The sequence below is a fragment of the Manis javanica genome, chromosome 3 (assembly GCF_040802235.1).
Source record: "Manis javanica isolate MJ-LG chromosome 3, MJ_LKY, whole genome shotgun sequence".
Classification (NCBI taxonomy): Eukaryota; Metazoa; Chordata; class Mammalia; order Pholidota; family Manidae; genus Manis; species Manis javanica.
The window spans coordinates 98,795,607-98,821,788 of NC_133158.1; the positions used below are offsets into that span (position 1 = coordinate 98,795,607).

General features: G+C 33.0%; 1 protein-coding gene and 1 pseudogene across 5 annotated transcripts in view; both read right to left on the reverse strand.

Annotated features, from left to right (window-relative positions):
- Positions 1–26,182, reverse strand: part of SAMSN1 (SAM domain, SH3 domain and nuclear localization signals 1) — a 448,469-nt gene that overhangs the window by 225,785 nt on the left and 196,502 nt on the right. The window lies entirely within an intron of this gene.
- LOC108383688 (RNA-binding motif protein, X-linked 2 pseudogene) overlaps positions 1–26,182 on the reverse strand; it is a 50,310-nt pseudogene that overhangs the window by 21,288 nt on the left and 2,840 nt on the right.

Here is a 26,182-nt window from a genome sequence, read left to right on the forward strand (position 1 = left end):
GGACACACAGCCAAGAACAGAGTTAAAAAAATAAATAAATAAAATATCAGAACTGATAGGAGAAACAGAAAAGCTTGCAATTATAGTTGGGAAATTACAAAATTTCTCTCTCAGCAATTCATAAGAAACTAGATAGAAGATCACTAAGGATATAAACAACTTACACAACATTCTCAGTGAACTAGATCTAATCAGTAGTTATCAAACACTTTAACCAACAATAGCAGAATATATACTGGCACTGGAAAAGTTAGTGCCAATAAACCAAGTAGACTTCAGATATAAAATAAGTCTCAACAATTTTCTTGATAGATTCAAATTTTATACTCAGTTAACAACAGCTAACATTTTGGGTTGTGATAAGTATACATAACAAAGTTTACCATTTTAACCATTTTTAAGTGTGTAGGTCACTGTACATTCACATTACTAAAATTTTAATATTAAAATAAATCAAAATTATGTTCTCTGACAATAAGGGATTTAAATAAGACATCAATAACAAAAAGATAGCCAGAATGTCCCCCAATATGGGGAAATTAAACAAAACATGTCTAAATAAGCCACAGGTCAAAGAAGAGATTACAAGAGAATTTAGAAAATATTTTGAACTAAAAAAATGAAAGTATAACTTAGCAAAACTTTAGTTGCAGCTAAAGTAGTGTTTAGAGGGGAATCTACAGCTTTAAATGCTTATATAAGATAAGAAGACCTAATATCTATAACCAGTGCTTCTGCTAAGTGAGAAAAAAGGAAAATTAAATCCAATGAGGTAGGAAGAAGAAAAAAATAAAGCTAAGAGTGAGAATTAGTAACACAGAAAATGAACCCAAAATAGAGAAACTGATGAAAGATTTGAAAGGATCAATTAAATTCATCTTCCTAGGCCAATCAAAAAAAAGTAAAGATATAAATTACCACTATTTTGTAAATTAAATAAGGAATATCACTGTAGAAGCTACAGATGTTAGAAAGGAGTATAAAGGAATATTATGAACAATCTTACCCAGTAAATTTGATAACATAAATGAAATGAGAAAATTATTTGGAAGACACAAATTATTAAGCCTTACTCAAAAATAAATAATAAAATTAAGTATACTTGGGTTATTTATGAAAATAGAGTTTGTAATTTAAAATCTTCCTACAAAGAGAATTCCAGTTCCAAAAAATCCTAATTTCATTTAGATCATTAGGTGAGCAGATCAAATCCAGCAATGTCAAAATATACCACAACCAAGGATAACTTATCCAAGAATGTAAGGTTGATTAAACACTTAAATATAATGTATGAAGAGAAAAAGTATATGATCATCTGAACAGTTGCAGAAGTGACAAAATCCAATACCCATACATGACTTAAAAGAAAAAAAACCGTCAGCAGATAGAAATAGGAAATTTACTCAACCCAACAAAAGAATACTTTGAAAAACCTATAGCAATTATCATACTTAGAAAATCTAAATCCTTTCCCCATGATATTAAAACAAGACAAATATCGCCCCTCTCACCACTTCAATTCAATATTATATTGTAAGTTCTAGTAAGAATAAAAACCTAAGATATATAGCTGTCTACATGATATAATCATCTATGGAGAAAGTTCTGAGGAATCACCTAAAAAGCTAATTAATAATATTAACAAGAATTAAAGATGTAAGGCCAAAATATATAAATCAACTATATTTCTGTATGCTAGTAATGAACAATTGGCAATTTAAAAAATTTATGTTAAAAATATGAAATACATATATGTAAATATATACCATTCAAAAATATGAAATAATCTTGGGAAAATATGCCAAAAAAATATATAAGACCTGTATACAGAAAACTATAGAAGATCGCTCAGAGAAATAAAAGCAGACCTACACAATGGGAGATAAAAATTGTTAGCTGAATAGAAGACTCAAGATTGTTAAATTGTCAGTTCTACCCAGTCAAAATCCCAGAAGGTTAGTCAGTCTATAGGTAATCTGAAAATTTTTATGAAAATGTAAAGAAATGACAATGGCCAAGCAATTTTGGAAAACAAAGATAGAATATAAAACTCAGATACAGACTCATACATACATAGTGAATTAATTTTCAATATAGGTAACAAGGTAATTAAATGGGGGAAAGAAAGTATTTTCAAAAATGGTGCCAGTCCCTGGAAGATGACTGTTTAGCCAGAGATGGGTAAGATTCCTCAAGGGAGGAACAACCTAAGACAGGCACAGTCGCAGGGGGGCCATCAGGTGAGAAATTGGGGATCAACAGTAGTGAAGCTTAGAACCTCACCCTCCCTGTTTTGAGAGAAATCTTCTGCATCCGTGGATGTTTTGTTGCCCTTGTCTAGCTCGGATTAACACACAGTCTACAGGCACACACCTGATCATCTACAGTTGCTCTCTTACAACACTAAACTATGTTTTCTACCTTTATTTTGCATCTACCTACCACTTCAGCAGTTTATTAAAAATAAAAAAAATAATTATAATAAAGGGAGAAATGTGGGATCCATATATAAATCAAGTATAAAAATCAAAGGTATATTCATATTTGACCTGATTGTTTATAGTTCATAATGCGTGATCAAAACCGAAAGTTTCTGTGATGACTGCCCTTGCACTGTTCACCATGTAAGAACTTATTCACTATGTAAGAATTCTTTCATCATGTAAGAACTTGTCCATTATGCTGCAGAAGATTGGAGACTGACGAGAATTAGGCTTGAGATGGATTAATGATTGTGCATTGAGCATTGACTCCCCTATACAGAATTTTATTGTTGTTAACAACCATTTGATCAATAAATATGAGAGATGACCTCTCAAAAAAAAAAAAATGGTGCCAGAACACCTAGATATCCATATGGAAACAATTGAAATAACTGTCACCTGACACCCATACACAAATAAGTCAAAATTTCTAGGAAAAAAAAAACAGGCAGAAATCTTTGCAAGCTTGGAGAAGGCAGAGATTTCTTAATAGGACACAAGCATGAATGAACTACAATAAAATTTTGATATACTGACTTCATTTAAAATAAAAACTCTTCAATAAATGCTGTTAAGAAATGAAAGCACAAGCTAGTCAGATAATACACATATTTGACAAGAAACTTGTATGTAGAATATTTAAAGAGCTCTTAAATTTAAAAATAAGGACACATAAATAGATACACAATTAAAAATGCCCAGAAGGTTTGAATACACACTTTACGAAAGAAGATATACAAACGGCCAATAAGCACTTTTACGAAAAGACGCTTAATACTAAGCTGACTACATAAACTAGAAAGACTAAATTTAAAAGACAATACCAAGTGATAAGGAAGGTGCAGAACAACTGGAATTCTATACTGTTGGTAGGAACATAAAATGGTACACCTACTTGGGAAAACAGTTTGAGAGTTTTGTAAAAAGTTAAACATAAGCCTATCATGTGACCCCAAAATTCCAGTCACAGGTACTTATCTAACAGAAATGACAATATATGTCCACAAAGAGCTGTTCCTGAATGTCCATAAGCAGCTTTATTCTCACAGTTTTCAAAGCCTAGAAAGAACCAAAATGTCTAATCACAAGTAAACAAACAGATTGCAGTATACACATACAATGGAGTACAAGTCTGCAGCAAAAAATAAAAATAAAAATAAACTATGGATATAATAACAACATAGATGAAAATATGCTGAGCAAAAGATAACACAGAAGATGGCATATACTTTAATTCCACTTATGTAAAATTCTAGAAAAGGCAATGGTATTTTACTGTGAGGTATTTCACTGGTTGCCTGGGACAGGAGTAAGAGGAACTACTGGAGGGATACATGGGTACTTTTTGGGGGATGATGGAAGTGTTCAATGTCTTGATTTTGGTGGTATGCATGAGTTATACATTTGTTAAAACTTGTTATACTAAACAATTAAAATGGTGCATTTTATTGCCTGTAAATTATACTTCAGAAAAAGGTGAAGGGGATTAAAAAAACAGTCAGGAGGCCTTTCTCCAACCTTGTGATCATCTATCTAATCCCCTCTTCTCACTTCAGTTCCCAGAAAACTCCTATCTTTCCTCCCATGTTCCTGGTATTTACCATTTGACCTTATTCTCTTAAGAAGGCATTCCTTGCCTCTCACATTCCCAGGTATGGTGATGATCTTACCATCACCACAAACCCTGACCCCAGATCACTCTGGAAAGTATAAATAATCTCAACTTTGCCCTAATTCTCAAATAGACTAGAGCACTTTTTGTTTTCCTATTTTTGTTTTGTTTCCCATTTTTATTAGACTTACCTATAAGAAAAGAGAAGTAGTGATGATAGCCAAGAATGTAGAAAATTATGTAGTTATCAAATTTTTCATGGAGTACTGAAATATGCTATTCACTCTAAGGTTTATTGTAAATGATCTAAGTAATAAGCAAGATGCTAAATATTTACCTTTGGAATCAGTCCAGTGCTGAGTGCCCTGGATGTTAGGACAAGTTAGTAGATATTGGTCTTTCTGTGTATCTGGTATGTTCTGCTATGTCCGGTAAATTCTTATTCCCTCAAATATCAGATGTAGTAAAGGTTTTAAATTAAAGAAATTTAAAAGGTTAACTGAAGTACATCATCTCTGGCACTTATGTATATGAACCATAGGCAAGTAGCTTCAGATATAATATGGCTGGGCTGCCTCCTTAGAGATGAGCAAAATTACCTTTCATGGTTGCCAGAATTTCAGATCGTCTATTACATCCTTCTTGTCATCTCCTACTCTTTTATCCATTGCAGGATTCCATGTCTTCATACTGGAAGTCTTAGCATACATAAATCTTGGCATCATAGTATATTGCATGCATCTAATAGAGAAGCTTGCAACTAGGCAGTAGATTTAGAACTGATACACTGGAAGAAATGAATGACTTAAAATTTCTAAATAGATAGGTAAATGATGAAAGCAAAATTTAATAACATTACTTTCCAGAGATCAGAATTTTCCAAGAAGCACTCGATTTGGTAAGGTTCCTAAATATCTATTTTCATATATAATGTTTTTAGAAAAGGGGAATGAAGAAAAAAGGAAAAAAAACAAATATACTTATTGCTGTCATATGTATCTTTCTGAGGAATAACAATAAGCATACAAGCTCCTACTTGAAAATCTTCAGTGCTTCCCCATTTCCTAGAAATCAAAGCCTAAACTCAAGCATCTGACATTTAAGACTTTTTATATTCTCACCTAAGCCTACTTTCGTCTATGTGTCTTATGCTGCATTAAAATTAAAATACTCATTGTTTCTCATAAACATCCTATGCTTTTCCATCTCTGACATTTTGCTCATGGATCTGATCTTCTGGAGTGTCTTTTCCTCCTTCAAAACTCATAATGTAAATCCTTCCTTCCAATCCAATGTCACCGCCTCCATGAATCTGACTTCCCACCACCTCCTAAATCAGAAGTTTGTACTTTTCCCTCAGAATCCCTACAACCCTTTGTATATTCCCTGCTCTAAAATCCAAGAATCTGCTGCTTCTTGTGAATGTCTTCCTAGTTCTAATGGGAATAATAATTGATGGATGAATGAAGATTCTATGGTTCTTTGAAACCGGCACTTGTCCTGAGAACTTTCTAATGTCAAACCCTTATGGATTAACATGTCACTTGTAGTCTACATAAGAGAATTGTTATTCTAGGTAAGAGAATCATGTATTTTCTTTTTGAACTTAAGCTCCTCATTACCATCTAGTCTGTTGATCATTGTTTATAAAGAAATAGAAAATATATACATTTATGCATATTATTCACTGTTGAAATTCTTCTTCCATATTACTTTCAAGTGTGTGAAATAATGGATGGTGCCAGCAGTCTTTTCTTTATAGGGATGCAAGCAACAGTCTATTTTATAGTTGGCAGCCATGACATGTACCCACATCGTCCATTACAGGGTACAACAACTTCAAAATTTATATGGTGTACTGATTAGCTTTGGTTACTATGGAAACAAACAACCATAAAATCTACATAGTTTGCAACGATGAACATGCATTTCTCATTCACAGGTTTGATGGTTGTTGCAACTCTGCTCAGCTCTGCTCATACACATATCTTCTTACTCTGGGACCCAGGCTGATGGAGAACTATTTCTGCTATTGTACAGATAAAGTCACGTGATCAGCCTTGACAATGACATGTGAAGTACATTTTGCCTAGTGGGAAGTATTGGCTGTTACATGGCAAAAAGAATGGATGTATATCTCTTGGGGGGAGGGGGTACATAATTGGGAACAATAATAAAAAAAACCACCATAAGTATAACTAAGAGTGGCCCCATTCTGCAGAGCCAAACTATGGTCTCTCCTGCCACTCTTCTCAAGCCACCTATAGCTTTACATGGGGGAAAAAGAAATCATCACTCCTTTAATATATCTGCATAAGCAGTTAAGTACATTCAACTCCAAAATGCAAGCTAAACACATATGGAAAGAGATAATAAGGCAGTTTCTGGAAAGAGAACTTGGGGCTGTGGCTTGCCTGCCATTCATCAGATGCCCAGAATCAGTTACACAGCAAATACTGGAGCCTGGATGGATGGCAAAAAAAAAATCTGGGTGAATCAGGAAAAGAGCCTAAATACTCTTTCATTCTTCTGTTCTGAATGAAAAATACACACAATTTAAATGAAACAAAATTCCTCAGCTAGCTAAGTGTCATCACTTTGATAAGCCACTAATTGATATATTAAATTTACTACTTCTACCAAGTCTTCAAATCTTATTATACATGGCAACTGGTCATAGAGATAACCCAACTGTGACCTTCCTTAAACAGTCTATTGCAAACAGTCCCAGTTCTAGCCAATTTCTTTTTTGTAAACAAGAGAACTGAGGAGTCCTAAATGTGAAAGAACAGTTCTAAAGCCCAGCCTTGGATGCAGATGAATAGCTTTGTAAAGGTGCACTCTAGACATGAAATGGCATAAAAGTAATAATTCTAGTACCTTTTCAAATATCCTCAATAAGGCCTCCTTCCAATTTGCTATAGAGAGATTCAGAACCTTGAAGGACTGGCCAAACAGGCTCAATGCTTTAAGGAGAAAGTCATTGGAAAATAAAAGTAAATGTCTGCCTAGACCAGGACCTTCTGCCATTTATACTAAGTAATCATTAAAATAAGAACTTTTATTGTGTTTATAGGCTAGTATCACAGAAATCACCATCCAAGGCAGGGGCTCTATCCCCAAGAAATAAGGTAGGGTAACAAATCTCAGTTTGTCAAAAAGTAAGGATAACCACTTTCCCTGTGTGGAAGCCAGTCTCCAAAACAGCTCCTAATGATTCCTGCCTCCTGCCATTCACACCCCTGTAAAATCTCCTCCTGTTTCATGCCAGAGTTGGTACGTATGACTGACAGAACACAGCAGCAGTGATAAAGTGTAATTTACATGATTAAGTTAAAAAATCTTATAGCTTCTGCCTTGGGCCCTCCTGGGTCAGTCAATGGTCAATCTAGGGGAAGTCAGCTTCTGTGTTGTGAGCTGCCATGTAGAGAGCACAATATGACAGGGAACTGAGAGAGGACTCTGGCCAACAATGCAAAAGCCTGTCAGGAACTGAGACATGCTAGAAGCCATGTGCATGAGATCAGAAGCAAACTCTACCCTACTCAAGCCTTAAGACAAGACTGTAGCCTTAGCCATCAGCCTGACACAGCTACACAACAGACCTTAAGCCAGAACCAGCCAGCTATGCCACTCCTAGATTCTAATGCTCAAAACCTGTTAAATCATGTCTGGTTTTTTCAAGCTGCTAGGTTTTAGAGTAATTTATGTAGCAGTACATAATTAATATACTTTCACTGTTAAAGTTGGGCCTGTTGAACCTTATTCTTCAAAGGACAAAGGAAAAAAATGAACCTTTTTACTTTTTTACTTTCTGGCTTCTAATTTTTCTTTAGCATCAAATTAATATCAATATTTTATAATATATACCTTTGTAATTTCTGAGAGCATTAGAAATCTTGTATGTATATACATGAAAATACCAGGGTCAATATCTATCATTATAAAATTTCCCTTTGTAGAGTGGGAGGTTAAAATTCTGCTTCTAGTGATACATAATTCACTTTACTGGCAATTAGCCTTTAATATGAAATGATAAGACTGTTCTTTTTGCTTCCATTAGACTAACACAACAGGCACCAAACTTTTTCAGTTGTTTAACAATCGCAATAGAAAAAAATCTAGTGTAATATTTATGCCACCAGATGTTAATTATCAGGATTATTTTGATCTAATCACATTTGGTAACTCTTTAAAGCAAAAAGTTCTTATTAAGATTATTTCATGGATATATAAAAGACAAAAACAGCTTGAAAGTAAAATGGAAAAGAAATGGCAAAATGAATACTTTAGTTGTTATTAAGATATACTAAAGTTTCAGTTATAACCTTGGTAAAATCTAACCCTTATGTTACAAAAATTTGAGAATTTAGCTTTATGTATACAATATAAGATAGTTTAAATATACTTTTCCTCTGGTTATACTGACTCAATTACCAGTTGTCAGATTTCATCAAATTGTTTGGTTAAGAGTTATGATACACCATGTTTGTGCACTTAGACATACTCTAGCACAGCCTTTATTATTAAAAATTGGAGGAAGCAGAAGCTTTTAAAATTATAACTAATTGTCCATGGTTAGTAAATAGCAGAGGATTTACATACAATTTGTTTTGCTCTAGAAGTCCTTTTAACTACTAGGCTAGACTGTGTTCTTCTATTGGATAGCTGAGAGTCTGCTTCTCCATTCTAATAAATCATTCTTTCATCTGAACTCCTAAAGCACTAAATACAGTTTATAGATTAATGTAGAAAGAAGAGATTTAAAAAATCTGTGATTGAGCCCCAACTCTGCCATAAAATCCTGTCATATCTATGAATCATTGAAGTATCAGTTTCCTTATTTATAAAGTAAGGTGACTTAACAAGGTAATTTTTTCATTTTATTAGTCCATACAAGTATGTCTTACCTAATTGTAAGCATCTTGAAATCTAGAGCTATATTTAATGTCTGCTTATTACCTACAAAAGTAGAAGCAGCTCAACAAATACTACAGATTGTCCATGGATTCTTAACTTACAAAGGAATAAAACACTAGCCTCCATATTAGTAGACTTTATCACAAGTCCCCTTTTCTGTTTTTCTATTTCTTTCACTATAGGAATGCATCTTTTTCACTGATTTGTTGCTATATATAATATTAAGGTCTAAGAAACTTTTGTAATTTTCTACTAAATGTATGTATGCTATTTAAGTGGAATTTTAGTTCCCAGGTACTTAATGATTTTCATGATTATTTCTCTAATTTTGTGTCAAATCTGTTCTTAAAAAACTTTCAAAGTCAAACTCTGACTTCCAGAACCATCTATTATTTGACAGTTTACAAGACAAAATGATTAAGTGCTTTCCTAAGCACAAAATAAACAATGTCATAAAATAAACTGCCAGTGTCAATCTGTAATATAATCTTATCAGAACAGGTAAGGTTAATTAAGAAGAAGCCCATCCTTCTAAATTCAAATAGGTTTAACATAATAAAGAATAGGTCAGTTCTAGACATTTGACAAGAATATGAATCTATATAATAGTGATTGAATATCTGGCAATGATGTCAAAAAGTTAAGGTCACCAAACATGACAAAGATCAGTTGCAAGTTTCAAATGTAAATTATATATAACTGAAAAAGTGGAAAATTATTTTCATATGATTTTACAGATACTTATTGATCTAAGCCTTTCAAAGCCAAGCTCAAAGCATATTTCTCTGTTCATTGTTATGACATGAATTACTGACTAATAACCAGTATTAAAGAAGGAAGATAAAAATGCCTGTATTTTATAGAAGGTCCTCAATGACTAATTTAAAAAATTTACCAAATATTTAATAATTTCAGTAACAAAAGTAATGACAGTTCTAAATGTTAAAAAGTAATATTCACATTTAATATTTTTAATGAATATACAAACTTACCAACCCACTTAAAAACATCCTTCCAAATATCTGCAAAATAAACAATATTTTAATATGTCACATGACAGCTATTTTGCTAGGCATTTTACATGCATTATTTCATTTTAAATGTACAATAACCATATTAAGTGTCATATAATTATCCCCATTTAACTAACACAGTTGACACCTTTGACAAACTGATTTTTACTAGTTCTCTAAAATTGTTTCTATCTCTTAGCTATGCCTGAAATGCATTTTCCTCCATCAAACCTCATACTGTAGATCCTTCCTTTTTTGAAGGTCTAATTCAAATGTCAATTCCCCCATGAATCTGACTTTCACGACCTCCTGACACCAGAAGTCTGCACTCTTTCCTCAGAATTCCCATAATCCTTTGTATGTTTCTTCCTCCAAAATCTAAGAATTTGCTTCTTCCCGCTAATAGCTTCCTAGTCCTCATGGGAATAATAATTGATGGATGAATGAATGAACGAAGATGCCATGGTTCCTCCAAATAGATACTTAACTAAGAACTTCCTAATGCCAATACTTATAATCCTGTAATTATTAACATGTATCACGTTTCTCTTTTTGAACTTATGCTAGGTATTTATTAGAATTATGAAAAATCATACATGAAAAGTAACTAATACAGCCCTACAAAAAATTCCTCTATAGAATTTTCCTAATAAAGCTTAAAAGCAAGCCTCAATTTTTCCTAATAAAGCTTAACAGCAAGCCTCAGAATTACAAATGACATACTCTAGAAAATTAACAACTTGAACAAAATTCAACACTCTATTAACAATGATCATAAAATCAAGACACTCAGTAGTGTAAGCCCAGCAACATGGGTCATCCAATAAAAAATCACTCACAATGTATATAAGAAAAATCAGTAAATAGGCACAGATCCCAAAATGAAAAAAAAAAAGACTGTAAAGCAGTGATTCAAAATATATTGAAGGATTTAAAGTAAAATATACACATAATTAGTAAACAAATAGGCAATCTCAACAGAGAAATGAAAAGTATTCTATAGAACACATTTAGACAATTGGTAGAAAAGGATCATTAAACTTAAAAGGTGGGCACTAGAAACTACCCAAACAGAAGCACTGGAACTGTTAGAACTATCAGACAGAATTTTTTAAAAACAATGATTAATATTGTTTTGTTTAAAAATATATATGGATTTCCCATACTTGTAAATAATTGATGTGTCAAGAAGAAACCACAAAGGAAAGTAGAATATATAATTAACTAAGTAAAAATGAAAACAAAATATGTTACATTTCTGGGAAGCAAGTAAAACAGTTCACAATTTCATTTGAAATGCAACTAATATATTAACATAAAATGTTCTCTACCATTCTTGGTAAAAATCTTAGCATGAATAAAAACAACAGAATTTAATAAAAGCCTTTTTTTAAAACAAAAAACAAACAAAAGAACAATGATTAATATATTAGTGCATCTAGTGTAAAAGGTGGAAAACATGAACAAAGAGATGGGGAATTTCAGCAAACAAAAGAAATGTGAATTTTAAGAGTTGAGAGAAATGCTTTAAATAAAAATCAATGGTAATAGTTTTGAAGAATGACTGAGAGATTCATCAATAGATATGACATGGTCAAGAAAAGAATCAATAAATCTGAAAATAAATCAATAGAAATAATCCAAGCTCAAACACAAAGATAAAAGAGAATGAAAAACAAAAACAAAAGAGAGCATCAAAAATCAATAGGAAAATATAAAATAATCTAACATAAGCCTAACTGGAATCCCAGAAGAAGGAGTAAAGAGAAAAAGGGGCAGGGGAAAAAACCCACACCCAGGCACATCAAATTCAAATAACTGAACATCAACAACAAGCAAAAACGCTGAGGACATCCAGAGGGAAAAAAAGAAATTATATACAAAGAAACAAAAGTGAGAATTATAGAAGTTTTGACAAAAACTATGCAAGTCAGTAGCAGAAAGAATGGAGTGGCAGAAAGAAAATAACTGCTCAGCCAGAAAAAAATACGTTTATCAAAAATAACTGTCAAAATAAAGGATATTTTTTTCAGATTAAATAAAACAGATAATTCATTACCAATACACCTGAACTATAAGAAATAGTAAAGTTCTTCAGCAAGAAGAAATATGACGTAAGACAAAAATTTAGATCTATAGAAAAAAATGAAAATTGACATGGTTAAAATAAAGATAAATATAAAATACATTATTTTCTTATTAACACTAAAAAGGATAACTGATTATCTAAAGCAGAAGTCATCAAGCTTTTCCTTTAAGGATCAGGCAGTAAATATCTTTGGCTTTGAGAACCAAGGTTCCTATCCATAATTACTAAGCTATGTCCTTGTAGCATGAAAGTAGCCATTAGTTATACATAAATGAAGCTTTGGCCTAAGGATTGTATTTTTCTAAGGCCTGAAAAATGGCAACAATATCAAAAAATTGAGGACAAACTGGAAATACACCGTTTTAAGTTTCTGACATTATACATCAAGTGGTATAATATTACTTAAGTGTAAACTATGATTAAAGATGTATATTGTAAACCATAGGGAAACCCTAAAAATTGGTATAAATTGTGTGCCAACAGTGAAGTTGAGATGGAATCAGAACAAATAATTGAAAATTAGGCAGAAAAAGGAAAAGTGGAAGAGAAAAGTAAGTGGCACACAGAAAATAACTAGCAAGCTGGACAGATTTTAAGTAAACCACATAAACAGTTATGTTAAGGGTTAATGATATAACCATACTAATTAAAATACAGAGATGATCAAATCATATAATAAAGTTAGATCCAAATGTATGCTGTCTACAAGAAACTCATCTTACATATAAAGACATAAATAGGAACACAGGATGGGAAACACACACAATGCAAATACAAATTGTAAGAAAGAAAGAATCTTACCTGGGATGAAGGGGGAAATTATATAATGATAAAGGTTAGTCACAAAGAAAAAATTACATAATGATAAAGGTTAGAGTCACAAAGAAGAAATAAAAATCCTAAACATATATGCAATTAGCAACAGAGCTTCAAAATACATGAAGTAAAAACTGATGGAACTAAATGGAAAAATAAAATTCCACAGCTATTGATGGAGATTTCAATGCAACTTTCTCAGCAAGTGATAGAAAAAAACAAACAGAAAACCACTAAGGATATTGAAGATTGAAATAACAATAGCAACTGATTTAATACAGTAACAGCAGATTAAACACTCTTTCCAAGTGAATATGGAACATTCAGCAGGACAGACCATAATCTGTGCCATAAAAAAGACCTCAATTTCAATCAATTGAAAATAACTGATACCATACAAAGTATCTTCTCCAATCATAATATAATTATACATAAATAACAAGAAGATATATATAAGCCTCCAAATATTGGGAGATTAAACAATATACTTCTAAAACATTCCATGGACCTATTTAAGATTTTTCTTGTTTACTGAAGTAGTATAAAGCAATATAACCCTACAGTTAAAGGAACTAGAAAAAGAACAAAGTCCAAAGATAGAAGGAAGGAAATAATAAAGATCAGAGGAGAAATAAATGAAAGAGAAAAAAAAATTACAAAAGATCGGTGAAACTAAGAGCTAGTTCTTTGAAAAGATCAAATTGATAAACCTCTAGCCAGATTCAAGAAAAAAGAGAGGTTTCAAACAGAATCAGAAATGAAGAGGTTACAACCAACACTACAGAAAAACAAAGGATATAAGAGACTAGTATGAAAAAAAATGTGGTAAAAAATTTGACAACCTAGAAATTAATAAATTCTTAGAAACATACAGTCTTCCAAGTCTGAATCAGGAAGAAATAGAAAATCTGGACAGACCAATTACTATTGAATAAGTAATCAAAAAACTCCCAACAAACAGCAGTCCAAGGCCAGATGGCTTCATAGGTGAATTCTACCAAATAGTTGATGAGTTAATCCCTATCCTTCTTAAACTATTCCAAAAAAAATAGTTAAAAAGTGAGGAACACTTCCAAATTCACTGTGAAACCATCATTACCCTGACACCAATACCAGACAAAAACACTACAAAAAAAGAAAATTACAGGTCAATATCCCTCATGAATACACATGGAAAAATCCTTGACAAATGTTAGCAAACTAAATTCAACAATATATTAAAAGAATCAATCACTGTGATTAAGCAGGATTTATTTCAGGGATACAAGAATGGCTCACAAATCAATCAACATGGTAATACTACATTAACAAAATGAAGGATAAAAATCATATTATCTCAGTAGAAGCAGAAAAAGCATCTGATAAAAGTAAAGTGTTTATTCATAATAAAAACTCAGAACAAAGTGGGTATAAAAGGAACATTCTTCAACATAGTAAAGGCCATATGACACACCCACAGCTAACATCATATTCAATGGTGAAAAGCTGAAAGCTTTGACTCTAAGACCAGGAACAAGACAAGAATGCCCATTCCCACCATTTCTATCCAAAATGGTATTGGAAGTCCTAGCCATAGCAATAAGACAAGAAAAATATAAAAGGCATCCAAATTGGTAAGGAAGAAGTAAAATTGTCACTATTTGCAGATGAGGTGACACTATTTATAGAAAACCCCAAAGATTCCACCAAAAATCTACTGTGATGAATGAACTCAGTAAAGTGGCAGGATACAAAATCAATATACAGAAAACAGTTGCATTTCTAAATGCTAATAAACTATGAGAAAAAGAAACCAAGAAAACAATCCCATTTATAATTTCATTTAAAGGAATAAAATGCTTAAGAATAAATTTAACCAAGGAGGTAAAAGACTCATACTCTGAAAACTATAAGACAGTGATGAAAGAAATTGAAAACATAAATAAATGAAAAGACATCTTGATGGAGTGAAAGAATTAATAGTTAAATGTTTATACTTCCCAAAGCAACCTACACATTCAATGAAACCCCTATCAAAATAACATTTTTTCACAGAACTAGAACAAATGATTCTAAAATTTTTAGGGAACCAGAGAAGACCTTGAATAGCCACAGTACTCTTGGGAAAGAACAAAGCTCAAAGTATCACATTTCCAGACTTCAAACTACTGCAAAGCCATAGTAATTAAAACAGTGTGGTATTGGCCCAAAAGCAGAAAAATAGATCAGTAGAACACAATAGAGAGTCCAGAAATAAACCCATGCTAAGTATGGTCAGTTAATCTTTGACAAAGAAGGCAAGAATATACAACAGGGAAGGCAGTCTCTTCAATTAGTAGTGTGAGAAACTGGACAGCTACATGTAAATGAATGAAATGGACCACTTTATTATGCCATATACAAAAATAAACTCAAGATAGACTGAAAACCTAAATATAAAATCGGAAACCATAAAACTCCTAAAGGAAAACACAGGCAATAAACTTCTGGACACTAGTCTTAGCAATACTTCTTTGTATCTTTTTCCTTGGATAAGGGCAACAAAAGCAAAAATAAGCTGGATTATATAAAACTAAAAAGTTTTCACACAGTGAAGGAAATATCAACAATAAAAAAGGCAATCTGCTGACTGGGAGATAATATTTGCAAGCGATGTATCTGATAAGGGGTTAATATCCAAAATATATAAATAACTCATACAACACCAAAAAATAATCTATTTTTAAAATAAGCACAGGACCTGAATATTTCTCCGAAGAAGACACAGAGATGGCCAATAGACACATGAAAATCACCCAACATCACTAATCATCAGAGAACTTCAAATCAAAACCACAGTAAGATATTGCATCACACCTGTCAGATTGACAAGTATCAAAAAGACAAGAAATAAATTTTGGAGAAAATGTAGAGGAAAGGGAAAAGCCCTGCTGGTTAGAATGTAAATTGTTACAGCTACTATGGAAAGCAGTATGGAAGTTCCTCAAAAAAGAAAAAAAAAAGGAAATACCAAACCATCCAGCAATTCTATTTCAGGATCTTTACCCACCACCAAAATGAAAACACTAATTCAAAAAGTAATATGCAACCCCTGTTCAGTGCAACATTATTTACAATAGCCAGGATATGGGAACAATCTAAGTATCCATCAATAGAAGAATAAGGAGTTGGATGTGTGAATGTATCCACGTGTACACACACACATACACACATACTACTCAACCATAAAAAAGCAGGAAATCTTGCCACTTGTGACAACATAGATGGACTTGGAGGGTGTTATTCTACATGAAGTAAATCAGAAAAAGACAAATACCATATGATTTCACTTTTATGTGAAATCTAAAAACCAAAACAAATGAATAAACAAAACTGAACAGTAACAGATTCATAAATACAGAGAACAAACTGAATAAGCTGGTGGTTGTCAGTGGAAGAATGTATGAAATAGGTAAAGGAGATTAAGAGGTGCAAACTTGCAGTTATAAAATAAATAAATCAGAGGGATATGAAGTACAGCATGAGAATTATAGTTGATAATACTGTAATAACTTGATATGGTGATAAATGGTAACTACACTAACGGGGTGAGCACTTCATAATATATGTAAATGTTGAATCACTATGTTAGACACCTGAAACTAACACAATACTGTATTTCAACTGTATTTCAATAAAACAACAAAAAATATATATATATACATAAAATAAATATCACATGGGTCAATGAACAAGTTGAAAGGAAAATCAGAGCATGTTTTGAACTGAATAAAAATAAAAACAATGTATCAAATGTGTGGGCAGGTGCTAAAGCAATGCTTGGAGGGAAATACATAGCGCAAAGTGCTTAGATTAGAAAACAAAGGAAGGGTTTGAAGAGAATCAGCTAAGAACAATAACCTTATCACCTGTGTTCTCTTCCTTTCCAACAGAATGAATTATCTTAAGGAAGATTTTCCAAACACATGCATGTACATTTTGAAGCCAGACATTATAATCAACTAAGAAGCATTCCTAGAACATCTCATCACTAGCCAGGCATCCAATTTAGGAAATAACACTTTAAACATTAAATTCAATGGCTTTCACTAACATTTTTGAAGGCAAAATGTCTGCTTCAAAACTATAGTTTTGTAATTTAAAGAAAATTTATTTTATTTTTTACTACTACTATTCTTATGGATAAGCTGAAAATAGACAAAACACAGTAGGAAAATACAATTAAAAATGTATATCATAAAGTCTTGAATTTAGGGTGACCAACCACCATCAGTAGCCACTGACTAAAGCATTCCAGAAACACAGGATTTTTTTCAATGCTAAAACAGGGAAAGTCCCGGGAAACCAAGACAAGTTGGCAACCCTGCTTGAACTGTACTCAAGACATGTTTCTTTAATGCTATCTAAAAGAATAATTGAATTAGGGATCTAATGAATCATAGGGATCTACTTTAAAAATTTTTCTAAATAAAATTATCAAATCTCTAAAAGTAAATTTTTGTCTTAGAACACATTAAAAAATAACTCATTTTTTGCTTATTTTCATGGGTCTGTTTATGTGTTCATGGATAAATCTACAGGTTATACCTCATGGCCTCAGTCCTGGGTCCACTGATCCTTCCTAGACTGGTTCTATTTCATTCCTGATAGTAGGTTCTTCAAACTTTCCATTATACCTCCTTCCCCTCACCCGGGGCCCCTGACACACACACACATGCACACACGCACGCGCGCACACACACACGAACCATGGAGGCATTTCTCTTTGGGCAGAAAACAGTGAAATAGCAGCAATTCAAATGAAGGCAGGTTCATCTTAAAAGAACTTCACTGTCCAGTGACTCCCTTGCAGTCTAACATAGCTCGGAAGAGAGATGATGTTATGCTAACCCTATTATTAACTCACAATAATTCTAAGAGGTAATTACTGTTATTAGCATCACTTTATAGAAAGGAAAAGTGAAATACAGAGAAAGAAAATAGACGAGTGGTTACCCAGGGCTGAGGGGAGGGAATAGTGGGAAGTTATTATTTAATGGGCACAGAGTTTCAGTTTGGGATTATGAAAAAGTTCTGCAGATGGACAGTGGTAATGGTTGCACAAAAATATGAATGTATCAATGTCACTGAACTGTAATACTTTAATTGGTTAAGATAATAGTATTGAATGCAAATAATTATTTCAAATCTTAGTTTGGCCATTATTTTTTCAAAGGAGAAAATCTCTTTAGAAGATCCTCAAATTTAAAAATATTCTACAATTCAATTCCACCAACCTTGAACATTTATTCCCAGGTAATCTGAAAAATATAATATACACATGGTCAACAGGACTGACTCAGTAGTCAGACTACCTGGATTGAATCTTCACTTTACCACTTGCCAGCTATAAGGCTGGATAAGCTTCCTAATTTACCAGTATCTCACTTTTCTTTCTAAAATAATGTCGATAACCTCTTAGGACTGTTATGAGTTAATATATGAGTTAATATATGTATAGTGCTTTGAACAGTTCCTGCTACACAGCAAGCATTCAATAAATGTTGGCCATTTATGTTTTGTAATGGTGTAGCAAAAAAGTTTAGTTTTGTCACTATGTAAAGTATTTACATGCTGATAAAGAGGGATGCTTTTAATTACTATAAAAAATGCTGATAACCAGCAAAGATAACATGCTAAAGAATTTGGCAAAAAAAATTTTTAATAAAACTACTTCAGTTATATATTTTTAAAATTTTATAGAAGACTTACTTTACATAGTATAATAACTCTACAAAAAGGAATAATGTTTATGTATGTATGTCCTCTAAGCACTAGATCATGTAGGATAGCAAACTGCTTTTGCTACTTTTTATTTGCAGACTATTAATGGACAACTTTAACTATTATTTATTTATGTTTAAACTTTCATGAAGATATAATTTTACATTTTTTCTACATATATATAATATTAAGCCTGCAATTTATCTAGCCCTTCATTTTCTATAAGTATATCAAATGGAATTGATTGCAGGAAATATTTATTAAAAATGTGAATGAACATGAATAGTAGGAGTAGCTGTTACCTATTAAAACTTACCACAAAAAAAATACTATAGTAGAGTCACTATTTTCTTTTTCATAAGTTTTATTCAGAGGTCCAGTGTTCCCATGAACTGACACTAATTGTTTACTATCTATACCAAATTTTTTCCAGCTATTGACAAACCAATCACAAGGGAACACAGCAGGGGATGGGACCACTTTCCCAGCTACTAATTTTTTAGGCAATTTCTCCTACATATCTTGGCAGGAAGCCTGTAACAATCTCAACAGAGTTGTGTGCAATACTTGCGGCACAGCCAAAACTCATTAAGTGCCTTTGTCTCGTGCATCTTGTGAAACACAATACTGCACCCCTGATGAGCAAGGCCTCCAAATGTTATGTTAACATTAAGATCACCAGAAACCATTAATTTACTAGTCAAATTACATCTCTCAGCAGCATTTAGACAATGTTCTAGGGAATCATCTGCCTATCACCAAATATAAATGAGATTTTAATGATTGTTTTCCAGGTACTTTAGACAGGTTAGTAAAGTGTTTTAGAATATACTTCATGACTAATTTGATACAGGAAGAGACTTTAATTTAAATGTAACACATTCTGTACCTTTTTTTCCAGGTGCAAATAGAGTCTCCATAGCACTCTGGCTTCATTAAAAGATCACTGTCATTCAGAGACTAAAGAAAGTCCTTAATGTTTAGTTCCACCTTCTATTTACTTATATCTATTGCCACATCCACATTTTACTTTGCCTCTCCAGTGCTATCATTCCATGTCTGTACTTTCCCATATTAAAGTCTATTCCAAGAATGTTCTTTTTATCACAAATAAAGCCTACCAACACCATTTCCCTCTCTTCCCAACTCCTCTTGAAAATGTGCCCCATTGATAACTTAATTTACTAACAAGAAGCCAAAGTAAACTCCTAAACTAACTTTTGATAACCCAAAATGCAATTCTCTTTCTTGTTCCACATACAAATATAATATTTAAATTTATATTTTAAAAGTATGCTTGTTTTCAAAACTGAAGAAACAAAACAGCAACAGACTCACAGACTCCAAAAAGGGACTAGAGGTTGCCAAAGGGGAGGGGTGGGGGAGGGCAGGTGGGGAAGGAGGGAGAAGGGGATTGAGAGGTGTTATGATTGGCACACATGGTGTGGGGGGGGATCATGGGGAGGACAATGTAGCACAGAGGGGGCAAGTCGTAGCTCTGTGGCATCTTGCTACACTGATGGGCAGTGACTGCAATGGGATATGGGGGGACATGATAATATGGGTGAATGTAGTAACCACATTGTTTTTTCACATGAAGCCTTCATAAGAGTGTATATCAATAATACCTTAATAAAAAAAAGTACGCTGTTTTTTTCTGTCCTAATTTATAAATCAAAAGCTAGGAGGTTATTTGCCTCACTTGGCATATTCTCTAGATCATCACCATATACCAAGAGGCATTTAACAAGTAATGTGCAAATCATTCATTAGCTACAAAATTTGATAAAATAGCCAAACCAGTTAAACAAAACACTAAAAAAGTGTATTCCTCAACATCAGTGATTTCTTTAACTCAAGGATCTAAATTCTTTATTGTCCATCTTTACCTAAATACATCCCAGCTTGACAGGTGAGTAATCCTTTATCTTTCAGTGATAAAATCAAATAAAGCACATGACAACCTGGGCAATAAGGCAAAAATTGATCTTTAAAGCTGACCAAAAAACCCCAAAGCAACAAAAAATAGATCAATCTAGTCATTAACTGTTGACAAGGCCATCAAACACAGATCAAAATTCAACTACATTTGATTTAACAATCAAGAGGTCATTTTTTCCTTTTATCATTTGCTAAATTCTATCCACTCAGCCTCCCTCAACTCAATTTTTAAAAATACTTTAAGGCAATGACAATGTTAACATAGCTGCTAATGATCTGGAAAATAATTTTGATTTAGAAAATGGTTGTAACACGACACAATATTACTGGCTGTGTTTTTAATAGACAGTGGGTAAGATATGAAAGCACTTTTTACAGTGTAAAATCCTCATCTTTTAAGCAACACCACAAAAGAAAGTTCTGCCTCCCGATTTGCTGATAGTATTAAAGGAGAAGGCAAATAAAATGATTGTACAAGCATTGAGTTCATCATTCAATGAATCCCATAGATATGTGCCACAATGGTTATTTGTGGAGAGCTGAACACGGCAATATTGTAAGATCAGCTTTAGCAGATTTTGGAACACTGCTTTGAAGAAAAATTCAACAGAAGAGGATTTTATGGTAAGGATGACTCTAAATGAAAAACTGAAGCAATTATCTCTTACAGACATCTTTAAAAGAAACCTTTAGTCAATTCTCAAATGATAAATAAAAATGATATTTGGGGTTTGATTAACTAGGAAACCCTCTCACCTTTCCTTCAGCAATTTGATTATATATATACTTGACCTTAGATAACACAGAAGAAATAAAGGCTTTAGGTAAATAATCCACAAATTACACATGAACATCCAGTGTTTCCAATTCTAATGTTTTCTTAGGTAACTAGATTTTACTTCACTTTCTCTGTTAAGAGAAATAATTATTAGTGATACATTAATAAAATAACTTTTAAATTATGTATCTGACAGTTTAAGGTAAAGTTTATGCTATGTGAGTTCAAATTTTACTGCCTTTTTAATAATTTATAAATCATGTTGACACTTTTAAGAAAAATGTCTATATTATCTAAGTCCAAATTTTACTGCTTTATTATTTCTATTATGTATTTTGGAAATGGAAATCTTTTGACCTTAAAATAACTAAGTAATAAAATAAAGTAGTAAAAGAAATTGAAAAGCCATGCATCTGACTCTATTTCAAGCCATTATGATGAAAGTCAGAAAAAAAATATTAATGACTTCCACTTGTAACCAATAGAAAAATGAAGACAATCTCTCTTTATCCCGAACATGTATAGCTAGATCAGCATTAATATAAATGGATAAGCTCTGATTGGTCAATATAGTGAGTAACTACTATTGTACTGATAACACTACCTTTCTTTATCAGTTTTATATGTGAAATTACTTGGAGATCTACTAAATTTATTTCCCCAAAAAATGCTTATTATTTTGGGAACACTACATTGAAAACACTGCATTAGTAAGAAAAATAAGACAAGATCATGTCCTCCATCTTTCAAATCTCAGTAACATTTTAATGTTAACAACAATCTGCTGTTTCCTATATCAATGATAACACAAATACAGAAAAATACTCGACAGAAATCCAACAAGATGCTGAACATGCCAGAAATACGTCAAAAACATCATGATGAAAACTTTTCTACAAAAAAGTGGGAATTCTACACAGTAAATTCTTAGCATTTTAAAAGAAGGCTTTGTTATCGGCACTCACACAGTATTTCAACAATTACCATGCCGTATGCTAATCATTATTTACTAAAATTCTAAAGACAAAACAATGCCCATTCCTATGAAAAATGTGGTTAAGAGTTTAATTAAATCTATAAGACCTTTATTCTTAATATTACTCATTACATATTAAGTCAAATGAAACAATACTAATCCTGAGAAGTAACTACTTAAAATATAAAAATACCACATCCAAATCTATTACTGCTCTGTGATTTTATTCCTGTAACTCAGCTCCCTGTCCAAGTCCAATCTATGTTCAAGCTTACTTAAACGTGTCAAACTTTTTGGAGTGTAAATATGAAACGGTGCTATGAAACTTACCCTGTTATTCAAGCTCTAGCTACTAACAAAACTGTCTTCAAGCAAACCTCAAAGGAAAGTCCTGTCAGAAGAGGATTCTCTAGGCCTACCCTCTTCCAGGTCCACCTCACTGGAGTGGACACAAAAGAAAGGACACATCACTGAAATACTGCTTAGCCTTTTGTGTTGGACTACAGGGCACAAGCAGTATCTTATCAGAGTTGCTGTCCACATTTTCCGTGTTTTATTTTCTATTCTTACATTTATTATATGCTATTCTTTCCAAACTAATGTTTACAGGGGAAAAGCTGAAGTCCTCATCCACTGAGCAGACCAAACTCCTACGCTCAATATATTTTTGTCTTCTTTGTATTACAGTTAAAGATGGGCTTTCAATTAAAGAATAAAAGAAGCAAAAGAAGCAAAGCATCAAAAAATACATTGCAGCTCAATTTAAGGCCAAGGAGATTGTCACTGAAGACAACTTCTTTCAACAAATCAAAGTGTATTTTCTCTGACTAGTTCCTTAATTGAAATGAAAAGGTAATCTGAACCATTTCTTGAATATACAAAGCAACATACCAACTACTAAATTGAGTCAATCAGACATAAGGGGTCAAACAAGCATCAATGTAATTGATATTAATCATATTCACTGCAATTATGTAAATGTAGTTTGGAATGCTATGTGTTACTTTTGTATGCTACTGATGCTTTTATAGAACCTATGAATTTCTAAATTCAAAGGCATGAAAAATGCTTAAAAGATGTTGACAATGCCATCAACTATGCTTCCAGCTGACTTAAGTATTACGGGTGAAAAGCCACTTTTGCCACATCTCACAAATAAATCTGTGGCTGTCTCCATCCTAGGTCTTTGGCTAAGCACAATTAGATAAACAAGCATAATTTATCCCTTATATTACATTAACAGCTGATGAACTCAGGTTCTTTATTTGCATGTAAGAGCACAAAAGGAAAGCAAGCACTGAATTGTCCTTCAGAATGTGAGGCCCTGAAATCTATTTTTTCTAGATGAGCCCTTCGAGATGTCTTCTGGATAAGGATTCATATTACTGAGCCAAAAAGCAATAGTCTATGGCAAACAAAGAGCTCGACTACGTGAATGAGACAAAACAAAACCCCGTGGGGGTTTTGGGAATGGTTTAAGAGTAGATAGGAAAAGTGTGTATCTATCATATATTATAAAAATATAACCTCAGGAACATCCACATCTGCTTCTGGTTTTGCAATTTTAGGTTTTAGTCACAGTATTGCTGTCATAGCTTTCTTCCTACTATAGAGATACATTTTATCTCATGTGATGTAACAAAATGAAGGCTGTTAAAGCAGCTGCTCAAAATAAAAGGTCTCTAAAAAGCAATAACTTCAGCTGTATCAAAACTTCCCTAAGGAGACATATTCAGACACCTAGGCCAAACTCGTATCATGTGTCTTCTTCTCTTGTACAAATGAAAAGCAAAAACACTGAGGGAAAATAGACAGTAAAATCAACATTAGGCCTCTCAAGGCAAGTTAATTATGTCAGCACAAATTACTGAATCTTATGTAAGATTCACCCAAAATTATGTATTCCTATAAAGTGATCATCTTGATAAAAGATACTGTTATTTAACTTATGGCTTATCTTCAATTTTGAATCTATGGTTACTTAGTGTCACATGTTTTAGGCAATAAATGGACTCCTCCACATAAATACAAAGCATCACAAATGTAACCTGCTAACTCTTTCAATCAGAGGCAGTTTACTGTGAGGAGATGTAGGCAGCCATTGAGGACTCCACAAAGGAAGCTTCAAATGACACAATTCACTCTCAACTTAGAGAATTGATAAGTATTTGCTTCCTTCTATTAGAATTTTAAATAACAAGATAAATAAAATAAATAGCAAGATAAATGTACTCCCAACTATATTACAGCACCTAGTATTTATTAGAAATATTAAATATTTATTAAATAAATGAATAAATGTGTCATCCTTGTTGATTACATATTATAAAGTCAAGAGAATTATGAAAAGTAATTATGCAAGAGTATTACGAAGTCAAGAAACAACATCTGCTGGGAGTTTCACTAGCTCTAGACCAACTTTATTTTGAATGTATAATATTTGAGAAAAATCACTGTCTTACCAATGGGCTTCAGACCCGGCCAAGTTTGCTATGGATTCAATGTGACCAAAGAAATTGACAGCAAAACTTTCTTTGGGATGAAAGGGTTTATTACCCGGCTTGCTCTCCCAGCCGTGGGTTGAGCACTAGCGCCTCTGGCTCAGCCCAGAGCACTGGGATGGGCTCTCTACGTAGCACAATAATAGCTTATTGCCTAAAGGTGTGGAAGCAGTAGGCCAGCAACAGGCCAGTTATATCTTCAGGTGGTTTAAGTTCAAGGAGGATCCTGGCCATAGGAACCCCAACTTCTCCACAATCACATTAGCCTTAAACCAAATGACTGGTATATATAGGCATGTTCTTCAAGGCTATGAACTTCAGTTCAGAATTCTGTCATTTTATTTCACTCATCAAATTATTTTTGACTGACTCCATTCCCTAATACCATATGTATAAATGATGATAAAATGGCTTGGAAAAACCAAAAAGCCAAAAGCACTCATATTCTTTGACCCAATGATTCAGCTCCTGTGAATTTATCCTATGGAGATAATGTAAAAAAACAAAAGCACCAAAATAAGCATATGCATGAACATGCTCAAAGCACTATTTCAGGGGGAAAATACTTCTACATGTCTACTATTCTATATTCATTATACGGCATATTTTGAGCTACTGAAATTATGCAAAGGGATACTATACTGTTATATAAAATAAGCAAAAGACAATATTTGAAGTGCTGTTTATATCTGCTTATCTCTCAGGGCTATGCTATATGGTGTTCTCCTTCACTTATCTTGTGAACTGCTCACACTCAGGTCTCCAATAATTTCCTAATTGTTAAATTCTGTGCCACTGTCAACCTGATGGTTGTTTTTATGGTTGACTTCAACAAGAAACAAAGTGAACTCCGTCTTCTCTATAATCTCCCTCCATTCCTCCACTCCTCCCCTACCACATGTACTTCACTCACACTTCACATACACCTTGCTCCTCTTCTTACATTCCTTTGTCAGAAATTTGTGGGTCCTCCCTTTTCTCCTAATATTCTCTCTTAAGTATCTGTGGAAACCCTGAGTTCCTCTTTGTCTCCTGCACTAAGCTGCCTCACTTGAGGCCCTCATGATCTCTCTAAACTACTGCAATTGTCTTCTTATTCATCTCTCTGCTTCCAGTTCCTCTGCAGCCTAATTCATCCTTGCCTTTCCACCATGTGCTCTTTTTGGAAATATATTTCTCCTCATGCCATTTTCTCTTGAAAAATCAGTGACTCCTTCAAAGGCAGATAAGTTCAAATAGCTGGTATAGCATGAAGAACATCCTTTTTTCTCATTTTTATGTGCAATATCCTGTGATCCCACTTACACTGAA